Source organism: Aulostomus chinensis, chromosome 12, assembly GCF_037954235.1.
Source record: "Aulostomus chinensis isolate RoL2024-O1b breed Wild chromosome 12, RoL_Achi_v1.0, whole genome shotgun sequence".
Classification (NCBI taxonomy): Eukaryota; Metazoa; Chordata; class Actinopteri; order Syngnathiformes; family Aulostomidae; genus Aulostomus; species Aulostomus chinensis.
Genome location: NC_141331.1, coordinates 20,667,088 through 20,687,101, shown reverse-complemented (window position 1 = coordinate 20,687,101; position 20,014 = coordinate 20,667,088). Strand labels below are relative to the sequence as shown.

Below are 20,014 nucleotides of genomic sequence, written 5' to 3'. Positions count from 1 at the left end.
TGCATCTGAGAGTCTTTGGAGAGAGACACGCACAATGCTCACAAGTAGCCAGAGATGCTAAGGCATCCTGGGCATGTTGCAGGCTGAGACACGCAGCACAAGCAGCATGGGTGTATGCTACCATATATGCAGGTTTTAGCTGGTGGCTAGATCATGCCTATGGTGAGGGCAGTTTCAGGCTCCAAACTTCGTTAGCTCCACTTAAAAGAGTGAAGCGAGACAACTAGTATGGCGGCTAGCTGCAGCAGCTGGTGTTTGGCAACAGCCCAGCTACTGTTAAACCAGAAGCGTTTGGCGACCGAGTGGTTAACTCACTCTATGAACAGTTGAGCTACACCTGCAGTCTGAGAGGTTGCTTCTGGGAGTGGGAAGATGTGTTAGACTGAGGAGAGTAGGTGATGTGGGGCGCAGACGGCACCTTCTCTCTGCCAGTCAAAGCTTGCTTAAAGTAAAAATGCTTCTGGAGACAGCGCGTGGGGGCGTGTCCAATAGTGAGATACCAAAATGAATGTTGGAAGAGAGCTGTTGTTGTAAATGCCACAAAGTAAACTGCTAAACTTTTAGCTTCTGAAATATGTTTTAGTCTGTCAAGTAAAATCATGTTGTTTCCTGGTTTTACTTTCATTTCTATTCCAAACACTGATGAACAGAATGTAGATTTAAGTGTGTTCAATTGATAAAATTGAATTATTCCTAAACTACAACGAGGTTATAATTCAAACTGCTTCTTCTTCGTTTAAACCAAGAGCAGGTTTTGCCATAGTTAAAGAAGGAAGACATTATATCTCCCAGGAATTATTCTAGAAAAAATAGCAGTGAAAGAAGAAATGACTTAAAGATTTCACAACTAAATATGCTGACAAAGGAGCTGCCATCTGATTTCAAGATACAGATAAATATCCAGCTGAAATAATCCTCCAGCTACGTAATGAGAGGTTCTCCAATAAAGTGAGGTCAGACCTTAGACTTATAACATTTTGAGTTGGAAGAGGATAATGAAATCCCTGAATCTTCTCTTTTATACAGATAACTAACACTTTGCTGTCTCTCATGTCAGAGTTAAGATATTTTTATATAAAGCCTTTTGCAAAGAGCTTATCATCTTTATATTAAAAGCAGTATACAATCTTTAAAGCTCTAATCTAGATGATCTTCAGGATCTCAAATGTGCATCAACATGAATTCATCCTTGGTGTGGCAGGCTTTGTAATGACATACAAGGGTTTATTTTGATGTTGAAAACCAAGAACAAGAACAAGAACAGCCATGTGGGTAATGTGTTGCAAAGGTACTGCTATACTGAAGTACTGAAGTATTCTGTATCTCCTTACTGAAGAAAATGAAACAGATCTGCTTTGATCTTGACCTGACATTAAGGATGGATTATGGTAAAGAAAAGACACATGATTTATGAGAAGTACCGTCAGGTTATCCAATACTGTGTAAAGGAAGGAGACCCTTATTAACACACTTTCATTTGCCACAGCCAATCCCACACCTTTGATGGAGGGTCTCCTTAAAAGCCAATAAGATAGATTGTTAAGGGTTGCTCCCTCTACCAAAGACAGAAAAAGCTAGTTAAATGAACCCCAAGGTTTTTTTCAACAATTATGTCTTATTTGGTTTATCAGACATATAGAAACACTCCAAAAACCTCACGTTGAGCTTTTGAGTACCCTGGTCTAAGACTTTGTTAGGGTACAGTGTGGTTGTAGCTTTGTTTCGACTTTTGCAACTTTATATATTTTTTGAAATTCATCCACTCTGAGTCAGCCAATAAGAATGCTAGCAGCAGAAAAAGATTACCAAATTACCAGTAAAAGCTCTCCAGTCATTTTTTCCCCCCAGAGCAGAGACGTCTAGGTTCAAGTCAGTAGTTTGTTCAGTTTTGTTCAGTGTACCCTATTGATGTTAAAAATACATTTCAATCAGTCTTGCTCATTCATTGGTTATTTTGGTTGTCCTGCATGCCTCACCTGCACCTATCATGGTAGCTGGCACACAGTAAGCAACAGTTTGTGGGCATTCACATTTTTAAGGAGAATCGGGAAGTCTGGGTTTCTTTGGACAGTACATTTAGGAGGATTCATGACTGAAACAGCCCAAAACTGTCTCCCTCCTCCTTTCCTAAAGGTAAAGAAAAAAACAACAATTTTGTAGCTTTTGCATGTAGAGATTGGACTTGGTCTTTTGTGTGTACAATGTTATTAATTGCATTGTTTTTGTAATGAAACCATTGCTTTGAATGCGATATTGTAACATTTACTGTTACAGAAAGGGTCTTTTTTACAATTTGGAAAATAAAAACAGATCGAGATCTAAAATATCTCTTTCTGTGATGTAGAATGCCCGTTATCATAGGAAGTATTTATGATTCTTGGGGTTGATTAATATTTAGCATGGGGGAGGATGAGGGCTGCTTTTTCCCACCAATTGCTATTTTCACAAGAAATTGTGCATTTGTCACAGTTCCAAACAATTTTACCCCAACAAAATTGAAAAAAAAAGAGGAAAACAAAAGTGTTAGTCTTCAGTTTTAAGGCAAGCCACCACAAAATGAATGGTCTATGATGGTTCCTGCTCTGGCCAGATGGGTACTGAAGAGTGCCTCCATTCCCCACATTGGATTCAGGGATGGTGTAATTGGGGTGATTGGCAAGCTAAGGCATGGGTATCCTCTGTTCAACTGGTTTGAAGCAGCCCCTGAAAACCATTGGAGTATCTGTCAAACTGAATGGAACGTAATTAAATACCTGGTGTTGTATGTTTCCTGCCTTTTTTCACCACAATTTAGGGACAAGTTGTGGTTGTGAAAGGCAAAAATGTAATACCAATATTCCAAATGGGAACAATTGATTTGCAAGAGCCCCTTCAGTTCTGATTTGATTGTATGTTGAATTAAACCATGCTCTGATCCTGAGAGGGTGTAAAGGCTTGAAATGGCATTAGTAGGAATGGGACTGTGTTCTCACTTTACCATGACAAATTTAATTCCAAATTAATTTAATGCAACTTAAAGAAGTCCATGCTGAAATGCTGAACAACAAATTTTGCTAAATTATAATCATACAAAAAACAATGTTGCATACATTCAAATACAAATGAGTGATAAAGACTAAAATAATGAGGGAAAAAGAAAAGAATCCCAAAGATACCTGATGTCAACAAAAATGTAAAAAAAAATTGGAGTACGCTCAGCTTTTCTTCCCTCCAAAAGTTGTTAGTTATTCTATAGACCTACATTTAACCATCTGTTTTATATAATATAATTTAAGTTTAACTCCAGTAATATGTTGGTGAGTATAATGAAATCGATGTGAAAATTCTGTTTTTCAGATGATTCTGTCCATTAAAAAATAAAAAAAAGTGCCTTTTCCAACACAGCAACATATTTACTTTCTTCATTTTTCTTTCACACTTCCTGGAAAACCTCTGGTAACCATGGAAACTACTGTATTTTGTCACAATATTAACTGTGGGCAACTCCTTCAGCAGAAAGGCAGATTTAGGGGGTAAGTAAGGGGTCCTCAAGGGCTCACAATGTCGAGATTGGAAATGGGCCTTACTGTTTAGTTTGTAGGTTAGTTTTTTATTCTGTCAAATTAAATTGTTGTGTAGACTAGATCAGTGTTGTGTCTGCATACCATAGAATGTCCATTATTAATGATGACCTGTGCCCTCTAATTGATTACATACTTGTATGCCTGGGGCGCTGATATCCTGACAGCTGGTGGTTCCTGATCAGCCTTTCCTGAGTAGGTGTACCTTTACCCGCTTGGAACGTTCATTGTCCCTTTGTTCTGCCTGATGAAGGTCCAAGGACAAGTGCTGCATATCAAATAAAATTTATTTCAAGTAAGGAAGCAGAAAAGAATGCAAGAGTTTTTTTCCCTTCTTGCTAATGGATAGTTTTTCATACACCTGTGAAATAAATTGATTTCTATGGACATTTTACTTGGGCCTTGGTGTAGATCTGCGCTGTGTCAGAACAAAGTGACAACAGCTCTAACTTGGTAACTCTTATTTCCTCTCAATTTTGGGCTTCAGCTCAACTTGAGGGTTTTCGTTAACTTTACTGAATACATTGTCCATTTAAACTATTGAAAGGGTGTCAGATCCTACTTTTTCTCCTTCAGGTTTTCAAGGGTCAGAGAGGCAGAGCATTAGCCCCTTTCATCCAGAAAAGCAAATCACTACAGGGTGTAATAGACTGAACTGCCTGGCAGGGATGATAGATACACTGGGAATGATCTGACCTATTTGGCTGACATCTGCAAGCTCACTGCTGGCCCTATAGTCCTAGAAGTGTAGATTTGGAAAGAACAATTCTGCTACATTATAGCCTGCCTCATTTCCCCTGCATAGGTGCTGGAAATGTTAAAAAAAAAACAAAAAACAAACATAAAACAGGAAAAAAATGACCTGAGAAAAGACTTGAGATGTTTTTACATTTATTTTTTCAGGCTCAGCTGATTAAACAACGTCAATCAATTTGGAAATTTTCCTCTTCTCACAGACAAAAATCGAAGCAAAAACCAACATGCTGTCATTTGCCAGTATTTTTAGTGAAAAAACTGAACTTAAAAGCTCTGCACATTTCTAAGTTCAGCTAAGCTCTCAAATGTGAGTGAGGCAGCGAGCAATGCCATCCATCCATCCACTTTCCACCACTTGTCCTGTTAAGGGTTGCAGGGGGCTTGTGCCTATCCCAGTATTCTTCGTGCGAGAAGCGGAGTTCACCCTGGACAGGTTAGTCGTCCGTCGCAGGGCCAACACATAATGACAGACAACCATTCATAGTCACACCTACGGTCAATTACTCTAGTCCCCTCTTGCATGTCTTTGGACTGTGGGGAGAGTACCGGGAGAGAACCCATGCAGGCACAAGGAGAACATGCAAACTCCTTGAGCTGGGGCTCAAACCCGGAAAGCAAGCAATGCACTGCAATCAAATGGAAATCCTTCTCTGTCACTCACTGATTATGTCCCAGTGTATCCCCCAAGCTAATAACTAATATACCCCAGAGTCACTAAGGTTACCTTTACCAAGTCACATGAGCACTAATGGACACTCAACAAGTTAACCGTTGTTTTAACACTTTCTTTATTAATTACTTAATAGGTGGCTGGCCAATAATGACAGGCGAGTGTAGAGACTCATCAGTGGTGCTGCTGCCACGAGATGAGACGGTGATGTTTACTGTCCGTTGGCTCATTATTGAATGTGAATTGAAAATTTACCACAATGAAAATGATATTCTTGGATTACATTAAAAATATAATTCTCCTGAACAACTTTTGTTTACTCGAGAGAAAGGATTAGGGCATTGCGCCAGATATTTTCATCAACAAATCTTTTTTTTTTATTAACTTATTCTAGGAATTTAGATACTGACCATAACTGCTTTGCCCATCATCAGAGGTAATTCATCTGTAAACATGTTCTTGTTAGCCCTAGAAAAGAAGAATGTGAAAATGATTACTGTGTTTATTGGTCAAATCTGTCTTGGGCAGAGCTACTGCCAAAATGCAAAACAGGAGACCTTTAAGACAAGAGACCACAAAACAATGGCTCGTGTCACATTTGTTCAGTTCATGTTTATGTCTCTCATGGTAGTTACCCAATTTATAGGTCAATTCCAAACTTAAGAGTTTTGCTGTAATAAGTGTGATTGTTTTCTTATGTAGAAGAATCTAAAATTTTCAACAGCTTTAGGAGGTACACATATAGCTTATGACTAATGGATTTTGGTATGAATATGATCATAATTGTTTTAAATAGCACCTTACAGGTGTATAGACAACCATTTTGGGAATACTTATTTGTAAGCAAACAGAAATGAAAACAAAAAACAAAATTTAGAATCACCTAATCTTGTATTTATTATATTAGACTGCTTTTATTCAGAGGGCAGAAAAATCATGTTTTTTCTTCAATTGCTCCTAACACACGCACACCTGATGAGTTAACAACTGAGCAGATTGTCTGGTTGAAAAAGAGCGGGTGCATACACAGATGATGGGAGACATGGACGACAGTGAGGTAGATAATGAGAAGCTGGCAAAACTGAGGCCCAAGCAGCCTGCAGCATGGTGTAATTACATGGTGGAGAACCACATAGGGACAAGCACATTGTCTGGCTAATGGCTGCAGAGAGAAGAACCAGAGTGCTACGATGAAAAACACTGGCAGCAGACTGACCGTATTCTTTGAAGTGAGCTATGCGTTTCAGTTGTCAGTGCACTTTCCTGCCCCCCTCTTTCCCTATCTCAAGTGTTTTGCAGGATCTGTAGGATACAATAGGTGCCTCAAGAAGCAGGGTCAGCAAGGAGCAGATGAACCATGACTGAGCAACAGAGGCAGACATAAACAAGTGGTGAAAGGACATTTCTCCCTTTTTAAGAAAAAGCTAAAACTCTGTTTTCCACACCGACAGACAAAGTGGAATGCATTTAGATGTCGTTTTATCAGTATTTAACATAGTGTTTAGTGTTTTTGATTGCTCACCAGTCAAAGAATTTTAATATGCCATGCATCAAGAATTCCAGGGTTCTCATTCTCCTCTCCATCTTATTTAAATAAAAGCAACTTCATTTACTGTTTGACACAAATTTTTTTTGCTATCCTCTATTAATTTTGAACACCTTTGAGGCACTTGTCATTCCACCACAACATTAATGTGGACTGCACAAAATTTCTGATGGCATCCTGTGGTGTCTGGCACCAAGACCAAGAGTTTTTCTTTATGATTGGACCAGACAAGCAATCTTTCGCTCCCTCTTGTGCATCAGTGAACACTGGGCACCCATGACCTGTTTTAACAGTTTTCCTTCCTTTGGACTCTTGGTAACTATCAGCTCAGATTCTTATTCTCACCTATTTTTCCAAAAAGAGGACGATCAAGGAAAAAATGTTCACTTGCTGTTTAATATATCCTTACCCTTGACTAGTGTCATGGTAATCAAAATATCAATGTTCTTCACTTCACCACTTAATATTGTGGCTGAACAGTATACATGCAGCCACAGACTATTTCAATGTGGTTCCAAAGATGTCAAAATCAAATGTTTGGAGAGTTTTGTCATCAAAATAACAGAAGGACCCTGTTACTATTGATTTAGTTGTGATTAATTCATATTTACAAGGTTCTCATCTCTTTCTATTGTTTATCTGAACATACAGTAACCAGCTGTCCTCACATCGCAAGACTTGAAAAAACATTTACCAAGTAGCAATTTGTTATCCAAAACAGAGCAGTTGCAATGGAAGGACAACAGAAACATGGGCGGCATGGTTCAGGGGTAGAGTGGCCGTCCAGCAACCGAAGGGTGGTTTGATTCTTGACCCGGTGACCATGTCCAAGTGTCCTTGAGCAAGATACTGGACCCATAATTGCTCCCGATAAGTAGGTAGGCGCCTTGCATGGCAGCCTTCACCATCAGTGTGTGTGTGTGTGAATGGGTGAATGAGGTGACACTGTAAAGCGCTTTGAGTGCCGCTGAGGTAGAAAAGCTCTATATAAATTTGAGTCCATTTACCATAGAAAACCTTGAATAAATACTTGGTTTGTTTCTGTTTTTAAAATGTTGCAGAAAATGAATAAAATTATAAAATAAAATCTTCTTGCTTAAGAGAATTCATGGTGTACTTTAATTTGGTTTACTATCTATGGTGTAATAACATTTCATGTCACTACAACAGTGCATAGACCTCAAAGATATTAAAAACACAAAGCAGTTGTGTATTAACCATTTGTAATCCTTCCCCTGTATTCAGTTCATTTAATAAGTGAAAAGAGGTTATAATGTGTTGTAAAAAACAACCTTAATTTAAATTTTGATTCTACTTTTTGAACTACAAGCTGATGTAACAGGCTTACTTGATGATTACATACCTAAAGCATGCTTGGTGTTTAGGAACCTCTGCTTTTAAAAGAAGATGCTGTCATTTGATTATAGTTCATTAATAAGTTCACATTAATTTTTCATTTCTGTTTGCTTTGTGATGACAGCTGCTTGGTCAAGACCCATCTAACATGCCATCAACAAGCAAAGCAAATGCAAATGCATCATAATCCTTGTGTTCATGTATTTCTATCTAAAACCCCAAAAATCTAAAACCCAATAAAATGAAGCACAAGGACAACTTTGGGACCTTTGTGAGCAATGACAAAGATTTTTTTTTAATAACACTTGATTTATTTTAAGCAGCTAAATCCAAAACCAGAAAGTCTTTGTTAAAAAAAACTAAGTTTAGAACATATGAAATAAAATTCCAGTGGGAGATTTATAGATTTATGTTCCAATTTGTTTTTAATGGTATAACATTTTGAGAGCAAGATTTATTGATTTCATTTTCAGATTTTTCAATAATTTCCCTCAAAACCCTAGCCTCATACACAAATAGTTTCTGCTTGCTCTTAGATTTACTCTGTTTCTGCTCAGTCTGTAAAACTGTTTTCAGATACTGCGTATTGTTGGATGTACAGATTTTCTGCACTTGCACTTCAACTCCTGCCCTCATGCTTCTGCTTGCTTGTGAAACTTTTGCCACTAAAACTTCTGTTCTTGGATTTTTTTTCTACACTTTCCGATTGTTTTAGGAACCCTGTTTAAATCCCCTGAAAAATACGAGACAAGGTTTAGTGTTGACCGGTGAAATCATCCCTGCCCCTTAGCAGGTGAGTTCGTTGGGCTTCTTGGAGTGTTTCTTATGGGCAGGACACTTTTTCAATTCGCTTTTGACTGGTCTACTCAACAGCTGTCTCTTTCATGTGGCTTCTTCTGAGGTGTAATGGCAGTTAGCTGTCAAAACAGTTTAAGGGCGCATTACTTGGGCAAAATGATGGTGCAGTGGTGAGCACTGTCACCTCACAGCAAGAGGGTTCCGCATTTGAGTCCCAGCTTAAGCATGGGGTCTTTCTGTGTGGAGTTGGTCAAAACAGAAGGCCGTCCCCATTGAGCCTGGATCTGCTCGACGTTCCTGCCTGTTAAAAGGAAGGTTTTCGTCGCCGCTGTTGCCTGATGTGCTTGCTCATGGAGAATTGTTGGGTGTAAACTCATTGAAGGAGTGTGGTACTAGACCTGCTCTACCTGTAAAGTGTCATGAGATAACTTTTGTTGTGATTTGGCGCTATACAAATAAAACTGACTTGACTTGACTTGACTAGTTAGCGTGTTCTTCCTGTGCCTGTGTGGATTCTCTTGGGGTGCTAATTGGATATTTTGAATTGACCGTAGGTGTTGCTGTGAGAGATAACAGTTGTCTGTTTATATGTGCTGGCCCTGCGATGGACTGGTGACCTGCCCAGGGTGAACCCCACCTCTCACCCAAAGGCTGCTGGGATAGGCTCGAGCCCCCCTGCGACCCTTAACAGGATAAGTGGTAGAAAATGGATGGATGGATGGATGTTTTTGTCTACATGGACGGATAGATGGACGGATGTTTTTGTCTTCATGGACGGATGGATGGATGGATGTTTTTGTCTACATGGACAGATGGATGGCTGGATGTTTTTGTCTACATGGACGGATGGATGGATGGATGTTTTTGTCTACATGGACGGATGGATGGATGGATGGATGTTTTTGTCTCCATGGACGGATGGATGGATGGATGTTTTTGTCTACATGGACAGATGGATGGATGGATGGATGTTTTTGTCTACATGGACGGATGGATGGATGGATGTTTTTGTCTACATGGACGGATGGATGGATGGATGTTTTTGTCTACATGGACGGATGGATGGATGGATGTTTTTGTCTACATGGACGGATGGATGGATGGATGTTTTTGTCTACATGGACAGATGGATGGATGGATGGTGCATTACTGCTACCAATTGGCAGAAGAACAGAACTGTAATCGCTTAACGCTAAAGCAGTGGCCAAACGTCTCACAAGTACTTTGATTTTCTATTTTATTTTACATATCATATCAATATATTTAAATAGTCCTTTCTTTTATATATTTGAATACATAATTGAATATGGAATATTTAACAGCCCTGCTGTCAATCACTTTGATATCATAGATTTTATATAATTTTTGCAGTATTTAATATTATTGAAATGTTTTCACATCTCTTATTTTTGTCTTTTTTTGATCAATGTACATTTGCTTGGAGCAGTTTTGTTCAATTTGAAAATAAGTCCTTAAATCAATAACTTTTAAAGTGCTTTGAGCCACAGTTTCTTTTGGTTAAAAGGTGCTATGTAAGCATTTTATAGCTTAATGATAACGGCAACTTGATCAGTAAGTAAAAAGTGGTCAAGCACTTCATTACACACTGAATGTCGTCCACCTGTGGCTGATCATTTAATCATGCATGTCACTACCCTCTAACCATAATTTTCAGGTTGTGCTATGAATTACCAGCGCCAACATGTAATTCAATTCAGAAATTAGGTCTCTTAGTTCGTTAATGCTGCTTTCAATCAGAGACTCACAATATTGATGATATCGAAAACAATGAGTTAAGCTCTTGGGTTACAAGGTGGCTACAATCACGGACCCAGAATCTTTGACTCCAGAGGGAGAAATAGCTACTGAAATCAAAGCGCATGCTTCTCCCTCATTACCACCACTGAGATGCCCTTGAGCAAGGCCCTCAAATCCAGCTGCTGCTCAGCAGTTGACAGATCAGCCCGATTGTACCAAACAGCCTCCAAGTGTGAATGTGTGTCTGTGTGATCAGGGTGCTTCTGAAAAACAGAACTCTCCATGAAACTCCCCTGAATAAATAAAGCGTGAACTCTGGGAGTGCAGTGTACAGAGTGGTAATAAGGTGCTATGAGTTCTTTCAGATATGATGGTGCCTGACTGTCAGGGGCTTTGGGAGCCAGTGTAGAGAAGCTAATATAGCAGAAATATGATCTCGTTTACTAGTTCCTGTCAGTACATCGTGTTCTGGACTGGATTTGCCAAGGAGTCTTTAGAGGCTTGCTGGAGCAGCTTGATAAGATGGAATGCATTAACCCACCCTGGTATAATCAAACCCTGATCAAAGGATCCTTAACAGTTCCTTATGTTGGTGCCAAAACAATGCCATCTAGTATGACCATATCAATGTCTTGTGTTCTGAGGAGTACAATATGTTTCAGCTTTCTATTGCTTGTGCCAATGTAGTTCAGTCAGGGAACTCATGTTTAAAATATTTATTGCAACATAGAGTTTACATCCAGGCCCCAGACTAAGATGTTGGTCAGTGATGAGCAAAGGTTTGAATACCTTGCAACAGCCTGCAGGTGAATAGATAATAGGCAGTGGTGAATGGTGGCTGAACCACTGAGAAAGAAAGGATGGGAAAGTCCTGCAGTTTAAATAAACTGCCAAATCTGCTGATTCGTAGATCAGAAAGTTGAAAGCAGAGCTGTTGACTCCCTTAAGTGGCTCAAAGCAAGTATTTTGCTGTGAGCAAAAACAATATTTAGTTTTATTTAAACACTGGCAAAACTGAATGTGATCTAACACAACAGCTTTGGCATCAATTGTTAATCCACGCAAGATCCTGTGGAGCTCAGCGTGTAGACTAAAATGCCAACAGTTTAAGAGTCCCCCCCACCCTGATTTTCCTGACAAGCATTTATATAAAAGATATAAACTGTGAGGGAAGGTGTTTATCTATATCATCTTGATTTATTCCCAGTGCTGAAACTGTTTAAATCATTTAAAGCTGTGTAGTCGCTGAACTGACCAGATTTACATGTTTTACATTTTTTGATCAAGTTTGAATGTATGAATTCTTTTTACACAAAGGTGATACCTCAGTCTCTCTGACAAGAATGGCAACCTCAAGTGCTAAGTGAATACGTAAGAAGGAAATCTCTGGGATCTCCTTGCACATTCACACAGTCAACAATGCTTTCCTTTCTGTATCCCATTCCGTTTGAGTGATGCACTTTACCTATTATTTATCTTCCTTGTAGTTTAGTATGTATGGAATTTAAGTGCACTTCATCTGCACTCAATAGTGCGACAACAACATACAGCAGTTGTTTGAAACTGGCTAAACGAGAGTTACTGGTAAAGATGAGTAAAAGTGGTGCTGGGAATCCTTTTCATTTTCTAAATTCTCAGATTGACACATCTAATGTGTTATTTGGATCATAAACCTGGCAGATAAATTTCACAGATGAAACAGATGTGCACTCTTCCCTGAAATTTTGCTACAAACACAATGGAATGCATTGTCGGTCAAATGTTTTCGCATAAAAGTCACTGTTTTCCTGACGTGCCAATAAATGCATGTGCATAACTGCAGGTGCTAATGAGCACACCTGTGTGTTTTGGGTTTGGATTTTTAAAAAACATAATTTCTCTATGTCTACCATCCTCTCATAAAAGGAAATCTCCTGCAAAACAATGCACTTCCAACATGGTGTTTTTTTCTCTGTATTTTAATTATTTAGCTACATTTCTTTTGACGTGCTGCGCCTCAGCTTGTTAAAGTAAACCCATGCATCTTTAACAGCAATAAATTAATTATTAGCTTCCATTTTTAGCCTGTAATCCACTGTGGGTCACGAAAATAAATTTCCATATCTTTGCATCAATAGAATGTATGAATTAAATATCATTTTCCCAGAACGAAAACAGTTCTACATTTACATTACAAATGTGGGAAAACACCGGTGAGGAGGCCAAGAGGTGGCATGTCTTGGTAATGTAGAGGCTGACTGAAACTACCAGCGGGTCCCGCCTCCTTCTTGGAAAGTTTGTCTCTAGGCAGCTTGTATGCTGGTGTTGAACATCCCTCATGGATCAAAGTAATTACATCTAATTGTCTTAAAACACAATGGAGCTTAAGATGATACAAATACAAATGCAAATCCTCACTGTAAGTGCTGAGGGGAGAGCTTTACCATGCAAGATTTTTGTGATTTCAGTGAATATATATATATATATATATATATATATATATGTGTGTGTGTGTGTGTGTACACATGTGTAAATATATTATATCCTCAGAGATATAATGTATGCAGACACACTATCATGATCCCTGCCTCATGTTCCATGTCTTGTCTTCCTGTCCTACTTTGTAGTAGTGTCTTGTCTTCCTGTGCGCCTTCTTGTGATTACCTCATGTGTCTCACCTGTGTTGGTTGCACCACCTGTGTCTCATTTCCCCAGTGGATTTAGCCTCTGTGTTTCCCTTTGTCCGCGTTGGACCATTGTTTTTTCATTCATGTTCTTGTCGTCACTGCTCCTGCTCCTCACTTTCCTGTGAAAATTCTGGGTTTTGTTGATACTTTGTTTCGCATCCAGGACTTAGGCCTGTTGACCCCCTTTTGTTGGTACTTTGTCTTTTCCTTTGTTGTACTTTGTATTTGCTCCTCAGTTGGTACTTTGAATCCTTTGTTGTACTTTGTCTTTTGGATTATTAAATACCCCCTTCTTGTGAACACTCCTTCCCTCGGTCTGGAATTGGGTCTTATTTCTTGCCCTCAAGATGTGACACGTGTGTGTGTGTGTGTATATATATATTCTCCCTGTTCCTGTGTGGGTTCTCTCCTGGTAATCCGGCCTCCTCCCACAGTCCAAAGATGTCAAGTTAGGTTAATTGATTCTCTAAATTGACTGTAGGTGTGGCTATGAGCGTGAATGGTTGTTTATCTTTATGTGTTGGCCCTGTGACGGACTGACGACCTGTCTGGGGTGAACCCCGCCTCTTGCCCGAAGTCAGCTGAGATAGGCTCCTGCAACCCTTCACAGATAAATGATATACAAAATGTATGGATAGATGGATAATAAACACGGAGTTGAGAGTCATGGGTTGACTGCTTATTGGTTGAAACTTGAATAATGCCATTGAATTTCTCTGTTGGCTGCTCTGGTGCTTGGTGATGCAATGCATCCTACCTCAGCCCCTCCCTGTACTCTCAGACTCCTTGCCACCTTTTGAGCATTTACTTCCAAATCATGCAGCGGTCTGAGTTAGTCTCAAACCAACGGGGGTAGTTTAAAAGCAGTGTTGTAGATCTTTCAAACACCAACCAGGCTTTGAACAGTCTCTGGTCTGAAAAAGAGAAAAGTAACACATGAGCAACTTTTGTTTGAAATAAATTAATGAATCAGACTCCAATAATCTGTGAAATTACATGTTCAGGTCATTAATAAACATGGTGGCTGGGAAAGTAATACAGCCCATCAATCGCACATGCATGATAGTGGGGTTGCTGACGGTATATATTAAATCAGGTGCTGTTGCCCTAGTCTCATTAGAGCCTCAAGTCCTACATTACAGAAAGAATCTTCTTCCTCTTCATGGAAAATTGTTGTATTATTTTCAACAATGGGCCCCATATTTAACCTGTATTTTGACTGGAAATGATTGAATGTATTAGATTGTTCTGGTATTGAGAGAGAATCCCATGATCCTCAACTGCACAGTGGATTCAGTATAATCATGCTGCAGCCACTTTGCTGCATCATATCCACATACGGTATGGGAGGTGGTAGTGTTGGGGTCCTGTTCCATCCAATATTAATATGACTCCCTTGCTGGGCAATACACATTATATATATATATATATATATATATATATATATATATATATATATAAAAAACGTTTACACAGTTAAAGAGATCAATCTTTCTCTTTTACAATTAGAGAGCAAAAATATACACAATGCTTTCAATCTAAATGTATTCCCTGAGAAATTTTTAACTGTGTATGAAACAGTAATGAGCCTTGTGCTACATTACAGGTTTTTGTAAACCTTCAGTTGCCCTACCTTCTTGCTGATTGGCTCTTTGGCATCCTGCTAACAGTTACAGATTGGCTGTTCTAGCTGTCTGTTCTCATGCTCAATTAGTTTAACTTTTGACTTTGTCAGCACCTACTGGTAATCTGCTAGGTGATACGCTACATTGGAAGAACCATAAGACACAAACAAAGCTACATTACTCAAATGCAGTCAGAATAATCCCTAAATCACATAAAACCATATCATGCACAAGTTAATGACAAAAAAACAAATACAAGCCATTATTGCAATACATAAAAAAATACATCCAATCAGGAATATTCTGCCATATGACGTGTCATGACTTTTTTTTAATGAACGATTGTAGTGATTATAGACACTGGAAAGAATGATTTTACTCAGTCCTACATGTAATTTTGGTCTTTATAGGTCATGTCTTCAGGTAACACCCACAGAAAAAATTACAAGATTTTTAAGAAGTAAGAGCTGTGAGAAGAGAGAGCCAGCTTTACAGCTGCTTTGTTTAAAATCTCAGTAAAATGTGACTCTTGGCAGCCACTTGCTCTAAAAATAAGCCATGTTTGCTCCCACACTGGGAGATTGTCATCACTATCCCTTCCCGTAACAATTAATCAAGTGTACTTGTCTCCCAAAATGATGTTTGCCTCTCCCCAGGTATCAGCAGGGCTGGCACTATTGTGAGGGAATTGATGTTTGTCCCTTAGAGTACAGCAGCACTGTTTTCTTTGCAACAACCCCATGCAAAATAGGGTTATTTTATGCTACTGAATATGTGTGTTGGTCTTTCCTCGAATCGGTGGAGATGGAAAAACAACACTAAATCAGCACTCAGTAAAACCATGAACAGATGGAAAAAGTAAGATAAAATACTTGTTTTGAACTTCATTGGTTAAAAATGAAATGCACCAGCACTCAGAGATAGTTTAGATGAAAAATAAAAGCAGGTGGTGATTCTTTGTATGTATATTAAATTTCACTAGTCCCATAATAATTAGATTTGGAAATGGAAAACAAGAATTGTCTACAGTACAATATAGAACACTGGAACATTGGAAAGTGAAGTTAGCTTAAGTTCTTCCACATCCAAAAGTACTGTATGTTGTGTGCAATGAGATATGTTTAACATTAGCAAATTTTAGCTGCAACCAAGCTATCACATCCACTGCCAGTCTCCAGTGGTGGAGGAAGTGCACAGTTCCTTTATTCTACTATTACCTGCATAGCACCTTGCATGGTGAGAGTTGCATTGTATTGTATCATTCCCTCAGTGTTTGGCCTCAGCAGACTGCAAATCTGGGTTTTGATGTGCACAATGCAGTTTCACCTTGATACAGACTGGCAATTACTTCTCACAACTGGGCCCTAACTGCAGCCCCAACTGTTTCAGCCCTTAGCCTGCCTTACAAATTGTGCATGAGTTGCAGCCCTGCAGTACAAAGAAGCTGGCTTGACATATAAAATCACCTAGTCCTGATGAACAATTTTTTAAATGTTTTTGTCGATATTTTCATTGCACCAGCTGTGCCAAGGGTGCTGGTTCCCCAACTTGTCTCCTGGGGCATTTGTTGCTGTTGCTTTATTCGTGTGAATTTGACCACTGGATCATTTGATTTATTTGTGTCATTCGCCTGAATTTGGTCGCAGGATCTATTTGCGTCATTCGCATGAACTTTTTCCCCAGCGAGGAGAATTTATTTCCACCATTTCTTTCCATTATCAAATATGGCTGACATTACAACCGTTGGTGGCGTGTACCTGTTGTGGAAGTCCCATACACAGCGGAAAGCAAAACACAGCCTTTTCTTGATCCATTGCATAATCTGGAGGTGCACAGAACTGGGTGAATATCACTGCCTTTTCCAGGAACTACGATGGAACGACGGCTGTTGCCAGCGGTACTTCAGGCTGATAAGGGCCCAGTTTGATAACCTGTTGGCGAGGATTGGTGCCAGGATATCACGGATGGACACCAAATTCAGGCTCCAGGACTGTTGACGTCAGTGACATCACTGATGCCAATCCGTAATCTCAATGCTGATAGGCTGTCTCGACACAACATCAGGTGAATTTGTTGCTCAAGTTGAATATTTTCAATTTGCGCTTAGACCTGAATACGTGAAATTTGTGGCACCCGGCGAGTATACAAGCTAGCTACATAGACTTTACATGTAATCTTAACCCACCAAAAATTCATGTCACATTTGGTGTGAACACAAATTTAAAACTGACCCAATATAACTTAAAAGTTATATTGTTTGTACAGGTGTCAGTGTTAATGAGTTATTAACTAGTTAATCCAACGTCTCTTTATCGCCGATTATTTTTTTTTATCGTAATTAACGTGCACGGTGCTTTTTGACACTTTGACCATGCTGTAATTCGCGGAAAACCAGACGTGAACGCACCACTCGTCACACACGCGAGACGCAGCCGGTTCCAGCTTGTAAACAAAAAAAAAACAAAAAACTGAGAGCAGATGAGCGTTAAGGTAGGACTAACATGGAAAAGAATACGTTAGTTTTAAATGGAAAGTTCAACTTCAAAGTCCTGCCAGATGGCAGTCTCGACAGGAAAAAAGTGACATGCATACACTGTAAAGCTGAATTTAGTTTCCACCGGAGTAGAGAGCCCTCCGCTCCCTTCTGGCGTAAAACAAACCACGCTGGATTGTTTGGCACGACAGAGCCCACTGGAGGCGTCCACCACCTGCAATGTCCCCGCTATATCATTTGAGTCCTGTTCTGTATTGCACTGCCCCCTGTTGAATGCACACTTTATTCATTGTTTTTATTCAATTTAATTTATTCTGTGCATCACAGTTTGATGCAATGCATAAGGGTCATCCTTTTGTGTTAATGGCTTAATAGTTCAAGTACTTCAGTTAGTACTGGTAATCATGACTATTATATTTGTTGGGCTTGAGTTTATAATTTTTTTTACCCTGTGCATCTTTTGTTTTGGGGCGGCACGGTGAAGCAGTGGTCAAAGTCATTTATTTGAGTAAATATGTTAGCTTTATGGTTATAATTTTAAAAATATATATTTTACTGGTAATTGCTATTTAACTGGGTACTCTAAGCCGACCGTAGGTATGAATGTGAGTGTGAATGGTTGTCTGTCTATATGTGTTGGCCCTGTGATGGACTTGTGATCCACCTCACCTGTAGCCGCTGGGATAGGCTCCACCCCCCCCCCCCCACCCTTAACAGAATAAGAGGGATAAATGGTTGGATGGATCTTTTGTTTTGTTTGTACTTCTGGACAGTACATTGCTCCAACACTAATAAACATGCTGCATTTGCAGAAAGCAACTATTTGCCTACTCCCATGTTGATATGGTTAATTAAAAAAATGAAAAAAAAACAGTTTAAGGTAGATTTCGAGCAGATAAAAAATATGTGATTAATCGTGAGTTAACTATGGACAACCATGTGATTAATCGGATTAAGTTTTTTAACAGACTGACAGGTCTAATTGTTTGGAAACATCTCTGTCTGGTGTATTCAGGGAACATGTGCATCCTCCTGTTATTTCCTGGAAAGCAGTTCCCCAGGTGGCATTGTTTGAATTTTAAATTGGAAATATTAACCTTTCCCCTGTGCTGGCTTGCCACATTAATGAATATACATTACTCCTGACTAAACCTGAAAGTTAATTTGACTGACATAAATGACATTACTTCTATGTAACACTACACCACTCATATTTTGTTGTTGTTTGTATGACACAGTGTGTAGTCATAGTATGAAGCACCCTGAATAAGTTATTCTTCTATAATCCATTTAATACAATGCTGCTGTTGCTATTTCTCAGGAAAATGTATAAATTGTTTTAAATCCTAGTGCCTCAATTGTCATGATTCTTGTCTTGTTCCTGTTTTATTTCGTAGTTGGTGTCCTGCCTTCCTGTGTTCCCTCCCGTGATTACCACGTGTCTCAACTGTAATTATTGCACCACTTGTGTCTCGTTCCCCCCTTGTATTTAACCTCTGTGTTTCCCATTGTCTCTTGTTGGGTCAGTGTCTGTGGATGTCTTTTTGTGTGTGTTTGGGGTCGCTGCTCTCACTGGTAATGTCTCCGTCCTTCATGCTCCACATTTCCTGCCTCGTGTTTCCATGTAAATTGTTAAGTTTAGTCTGGTTTGATCTTGGTTTTGTTTGTGTTACACTTGTCCAAGGATGACGACCGTTCATCATGGTGCCAGCCATTTTATTTTTCCAACAATACTGCAAAACATGTACAAAAGCAGTCATTCAAGAGTATCTGCTTTACATGCTGTCGTTCGAGCATCTTACGCTGTGTGACTGAGCTCACTTCCTGTGATGCCTGACTTACAACATCAAATAACACAGTGATATCAACAGTACAACTATTACTGGCCTACTGTAAACAATTAATACAACTGTTACTGTTTAACAGTTACCCAAATACATCATGAAAGACAAAACCTTATGTCGGTGCAACAGCAACAAACAATTCAGATATTCAAGGTAAAATAACCCCAAAAGCTTTTAAGTTGACTGTAAGGCTGCAGACAGCAGCCCGAGATCATTTAAGCCAAACCATTCGCAAGTAGAACTATGTCAGAGAAAACGGACAGCATGAACAATGCCGATGCATTGCTGTTAATCATAAAAATATATACATAACACTGACATATTAGCTTTCAGCCCGTGGTGGACTTCATTACAACCGACTCTTATAATCTCTCACACATTACCAATGTTGTGCATATTTGTATTGTACTGTGTTCGTTAAATCTGCAATCATGGCGCCATTAACAATGCTCTACACTCACACGGGGCGCTCAATCAACCCTGACGGCGGCATTACATTGTGCACTAGCAGCTAAGGCTAACGGCAGTTAGCGTCCTGATTTACGGACGTTCGCTCTTGTAAACAAATGAATTTGGCTCCACAACATAAGAAATAAACTTCACATAACTTAATGGAGGCATTTGTGCACTTTACTCACCTGCAAAACATGTACAAAAGCAGTCATTCAAGAGTATCTGCTTTACATACTGTCGTTCGAGTATTTTACGCTGAGTGACTGAGCTCACTTCCTGTGATGCCAGGATTAATGCGATAGTCAGTCTCATTGCCCAATCCGACACTGCCACCTACTGACATAAATGGGTATTGTCTCATAATTATTCCAGGTGCAACAGGTGAGTGTTTTACAAGTGCCACTAAATGTTTTCAACTACATAAATGAAAAAAATAATAATAAAAAATAATAATGGGTGGACCCAGTTAATGTTACTAAGCACTAAAA

The 20,014-nt window shown here is 39.2% G+C and overlaps 1 long non-coding RNA gene across 2 annotated transcripts; it reads right to left on the bottom strand.

The window, feature by feature from the left end:
- Positions 1–1,298: 1,298 nt before the first annotated feature.
- Positions 1,299–19,792, bottom strand: LOC147252460 (uncharacterized). Of its 2 annotated transcripts, XR_015118847.1 has the most exons (5): positions 19,712–19,792; positions 13,868–14,024; positions 5,397–5,454; positions 3,697–3,828; positions 1,299–2,127 (listed from the first exon to the last, which is right to left on the bottom strand). It is a non-coding gene; the product is annotated as an uncharacterized LOC147252460 (long non-coding RNA). The 2 variants fall into 2 exon arrangements; XR_015118846.1 differs by lacking the exon at positions 5,397–5,454.
- Positions 19,793–20,014: the final 222 nt, after the last annotated feature.